The sequence below is a fragment of the Penaeus monodon genome, chromosome 1 (genome assembly GCF_015228065.2).
Source record: "Penaeus monodon isolate SGIC_2016 chromosome 1, NSTDA_Pmon_1, whole genome shotgun sequence".
NCBI lineage: Eukaryota > Metazoa > Arthropoda > Malacostraca > Decapoda > Penaeidae > Penaeus > Penaeus monodon.
Window position 1 is genome coordinate 59,742,232 of NC_051386.1, and position 5,537 is coordinate 59,747,768.

Below are 5,537 nucleotides of genomic sequence, written 5' to 3' on the forward strand. Positions count from 1 at the left end.
CTTTTTCTCTTCTCTCTCTCTCTCTCGCGAGTTTCTTAAATATTCATCTCTTTCTTCTTCTTCTTCTTTAAGTCTGTTCTCTCCGAATGAAATTAATTTTGCATGAATATTACTCGGACATTTATTTTTTTCTTAAATCTACAATTCCATCTTTATTTTTTTTTTTTTCTCTCTCTCTCTCTTTAAATATTCACTTTCTCGCCGTTTTCCTTGCAAGATGAGATAATGCCAATTATCTTTTTTTTCTATCATCTCCTGCTTCTTCTTCCTTTATGGCCAATTACAGCTGAGAAAGTGTGTGGTCGGTAAAACACCCAAAATTGCTAAATTAATTGTAAATGAAGTAACAGGGGAAACTGAAAAAAAAACTTTCGCATGTTGACACTGCCTTCATATATACTGGTCTAGTTGCACGCATTTTCATACATAAACGTATACTATTACGACCTATTATTGTCCAGCATCAACAATAGGATATAAATGTGTCTGGGAACTACATGTTAAATTACAAACACTTTTGTATTATAAAAGAAACAAGAAAAATGAAGATGAATATTTCATGCATAAACACAGCATGAACACCATTATCAAACTCAGCATGGCCATCAAGTTAATACACACACACACACACACACACACACACACACACACACACACACACACACCCACACACACACACACACACACACACACACACACACACACACACACCACACACACACACACACACACACACACACACACACACACACAATATATATAATATATATATATATATATATATGTGCTGTGTGTGTGTGTGTGTGTGTGTGTGTGTGTGTGTGTGTGTGTGTGTGTGTGTGTGTGTGTGTGTGTGTGTGTGTGTGTGTGTTGCAACACATAAAACTCATAAAATAAATAAAAATAAAGATAAAGAAACAGAAGAGAGAGAGAGAGATACATACAAAAAGAAATGAAAAAAAAAACAATAAAAAGAAAAAAAATACAAATCACAATACCATTAATACACAGACTACACCGAAAATAAAATCAAAGAATGCAAATTCCACCCATATTAACGAGACTCGTAGCCCCGAGGAAAATGACAATGGCCGCTCTCCTGTGCATGACCATCGCATTCTCCATGCATGGAAAAAAGTGTCCGAATGGGCGCATTCATTCCATGTCCAAAGGAGGAAACCGAAATTGCGAGGGAAAGAATCGAACACGAGAGAGAGGGAAGAGGGGAGAGGGGAAAGAGAAGGGAAGGAAGGAAGAGGGAAAGATAAGAGGAGGGGGAAAGAGGTAGGAAGGAGGGAAGAAGGAAAGGAGGGAAGGAAAAAGAGAAAGGGAAGAGAGAAAGAGAGAGGGGGGGGGGGGGAAGGCAGAGATAAAAATGGCAGAGAAACAGAAAGAAGGAGGGAGGGAGAAAGAGGGTGGAGGGGGAAGGGAGGAGAGAGGGTGGAAGGGGGGTGGAGGGGAGAGAGAGAGAGAGAGAGAGAGAGAGAGAGAGAGAGAGAGAGAGAGAGAGAGAGAGAGAGAGAGAGAGAGAGAGAGAGAGAGAGAGAGAGAGAGAAACGAGAAAGAAAAAAGAGAAAGATAAAAGAGAAAGAGAAAGACAAAGAGAAAAAAAAAGAAAACAAGAAAGAGAAAGAGAAAAAAGACAAAGGAAATTAAAAGGCAGAGGAAGAATAAAAAAAAAAAAAGAGAGAGAAAGAGAGAGAGCGAGGAGACAGTCTAGCCAATTCTATGAGTCATCCAGACAGTCAGGTCAGTCAGACAAAACACATCAAAACATTCAACGTATAACAAGGGGTCCGAAGTGCGTGCGTACATGTTTTCTTGAGTGCTTGGTATGAGGAGGGTGGGGGGAGGGGGAGGGAAAGGAGGGGGGAGGGGAGAAAGTGAGGGGGAGGGGGAGGAGGGAAAGGAGGAGGGAAAGGAGGAGGGGGGGAGGAGGAAGAGAGGGGGGGGGGTAGTGAAAGGGGAGTTCCCAACACGCAATAAACACCCAATGAATCACCGTGACTAAACCATGGCACGAAGTACAACGGAACGAACTTGGGACAACCGCGGAACGAACCGAACACGACCATGGAACAAAGTACAACCGCGGAACGAACCGAACACGACCATGGAACAAAGTACAACCGCGGAACGAACCGAACACGACCATGGAACAAAGTACAACCGCGGAACGAACCGAAACACGACCATGGAACAAAGTACAAACCGGGGAAAAACGAACCCCGGGGACCAGGAAAAAAGTAAAAAACCGCGGAACAAACCGACACGACCAGGGAACAAAGTACAACCGCGGAACAAAACCCCCAACCCCACACCCATGGAACAAAGTAAAAAAGCCCGCCGGAACGAAACCGCAACACCAAAACCCATGGAAAAAAGACAACCGGGGAAAACGAAAAAACCCCCCCAGGGACCAGGGAACAAAGTAAAAAAAAACCGGGACAAAGAAAAAAGGGACCAAAAGTAAAAAACCCGCGGAAAACCCCCGAACAACCCATGGGGGCAAATAAAGGAAAATTAAGAGAACGGGAGGAAAAAGGAATTTTGGAGAGGGAAAAAAAAAAAACGAAAAAAAAAGGAAAAAGAGGGAAAGGAAAAGGAAAGGGGAGGAAATTGGGGGCAAAAAAGAGAGAAAAAAAAAGGAAAAAAGGAGGAAAAGGAGAGAGGGGAGGAGGAGGGAGAAAGAGGGAGAGAAAAAAAGGGGGGAGGAAGGGAGAGGAGAAGAGAGAAAAGGAGAGAAAAAAGGGGAAGAGGGAGAGAGAGAAGGGGGAGGGAAAGAAGGAGAGAGAGAAAAAAAAAAAAAAAAGAGAGAGAAAAAGGAGGGAGACCGGGGAGGGGAAGGAGGGTGGGGGAAGGGAGAAAGGAAAGGAAAGAGGAGGAGGAAGAGAGGGAGGAGAGGGAGTAAAGGAGGGGAAGGGAGGCGGGGAGAGGAGGGGAAGGAGAAAAACAGAAAAAGGGTAAAAAAAAAAGAGAGAAAAAGAGGGGAAGAGAAATGAGGAGAGAAAAGGAGAAAAAAGAAAAAGAGGAGAAGGAGAGAGAGAGAAAAAGGAGAGAGGAGAAAAAGGGGAGGAAAAAGAGAAAAAGAGAAAAAAGAGAGAGAGTCGAGAAGAAAACAACCAAAACACAAAAAAAAAGGATTTTTAAAAAAAAAAGAGAAAAAAAAAAAAGCGTAACGTTGCCCCCGTTCGCTTCATGAACCAACTTCGGGGGCCCTTTTTTTCTTCCTTTTTTTTTTCTTTTGGGGCCTTTTTTTTAAAATTCTCCTTTTAAACGATTTTTTTTTGCGATAACCGTCAATGCGAGAAAAGAGGGGGGGAGGGGGAAACCCCCGGGGGAGGGGGGGGAAGATGGAGGAGAGGGAGAGAGGGGGAAGGGGAGGAGAGGGGGAGGGGAGGAGAGGAAGAGATAGGGGGAAGAGATAGAGGATAGGGAAGGGGAAAAAGGGGGAGGAAGAGAGAGGGGAAAAAAGAAAAAAAAAAGGGGAGAAAGGGGGGTGGAGGGGGGAAAAAGGGGGGGGGGGGAAAAGGAAAAAGGGGGAAAGGGGGGGGGAAGGGGGAAAGGGGGAGGAAGGGGGGGGGAGGGGGGAAGGGGGGGGGAAAGGGGAAAAGGGGGGGGGAAAAAGGGGGGGGAAGGGAAGGGGGAGGAAAAGGGGAAAGAGAGAGGAAAGAAAAGAAATTCACTTACTATAGTGATCAATAAATATTACACGAGTATAACATTTTACCCTGAAATTATTATTTTTCCTTTTTCTTCTTTCTATTTTTTCCCCGGGAAATGCAGAGAGTAAAAAACCAATCTGCCCGTGGGCATTCCCCTCCTCCCCCCCCCCCCCCTCTCCCCCCCCCTCCCCCCCCCCTTCCCCTCCCCCCCTCCCTCCCCCCCTCCTCCCCCCCCCTCCCCCAACCTCCTCCCCCCCCCTCCCCCACCCCCCACCACCTTCCCCCCTCCCCCCCCCTCCCCACCAACCCCTCCACCACCCCACCCCCCCACCCCTCCCCCACCCCTTTCCCCCCCAAACCCCCCTCTTCCCCAATCCCCCCCACACACACTCCCCTCCCTCCTCCCTTGCCTTCCCCCACCCAATCCCCAATCACACCCCTCCCCCTCCCCCAATAAGTGCTGTCACGTGGACTTACGCAACCCAAAGAGTCTCCTTCATGCAACGAGGGACACTTACAAAAGGGGGGGAGGGGGAGGGGGGGGAGTGTGTCCATCACGTTGCAATTTAGACAACTCGTGAGAAAATAATATGTACACGATCATAAATACATACACACAAAAAAAAAAAAATTACATGCAAGCACAGTCATACGCGTGCATACATACACAAGACACACACAAACATACACATACACATACACACACTCACACTCATATTCATACTCATTATTCATATTCATATTCATACTCATAATCATACACACACATGCACCTATTTTACATACATACACACTTAACTCAAAGAAACAACAAAAGCTACAAACCACAAAAGAAAAATCCAGCATACATGCAAATCATTTTCGCCTTTTGAATAACGCGTAACAAAAAAACAAAAACAAAAAAAAAAAAACAAAGACAAAAGCAAAAACAACAACAGGAACTTCCACTACCTGTAACAACAACAGATAAAAAAGAGATTAAAAAAAGGGAAGGGAGACACGACCATTGTTTATTGCATAACCCGGATTCTTGCAAGACGAGTGGTCGGTCGTGTGTTGTTATGCAATGGCTGTTACGGAGAACGGAAGCAAAAATCTGGCGTCGTGATGAAATTTTCACTTCCTTCTCACTTCCCTCTCTCCTCGCTCTCTTCAAGACACGTTGTCTTTCCTACTTCTCCTTTCCCTCATCTCTTGTTCTATTTTCTGTCCCTTGTCTCTCTCTGTTATTGCTTTTCAGAGTTTTTTTCTCTATCTTTCTAGTTCTCTTTCTTTTCTCTCTCTCACTCTTTCTCTTACTTTTTTTTCCCTCTATTTCCCTCCTTCCCTCTCTTCTCTCCTCTCTCGATCTGTGTTTCTCTCTCCCTCTCTTCTATCTCTCCATCTCTCCTTCTCTCTTCCTCCCTCCTTCTCTATCTCTCCTCCTCTCTCTCCCCACCTTCCTCCTCTCTCCATCTCTCCATCCCTTTCGTCCCCCCCTCTTCATTCCCCTTCCACACCTATTCTCTCTCCCCACTCCTACTCCCCCTTTTTCTTTCTCCTCCCTCTTTTCTCTCTCTCTCTCTCTCTTCTCTTTCCTCACCTTTTTTCTCTTTCTCCTCTTCTTCTCCTCTCTCCTCTCCTCGTTCTTTCACTCCTCTTTCCTCTTCTTTTTTCTCTTTCCTCTTTCCTATTTCTTCCCTCTCCCCTATCTCTCTCTCTCTCTTTTCTCCTCTCCTCTCTCTTCTCTCCCTTCCTCTCTCTCCTCTCCCTCTCCTCTCCGTTCTTCACCCCACTTCCCTCCCCCCTCCCTTTTCCTCTTCCTCTCTTCTTCCTCCCCTCTCTTCTTTCCACTCTCTCTCGTTCTTTTCACTCACTCTTTCTCTTTCCCCT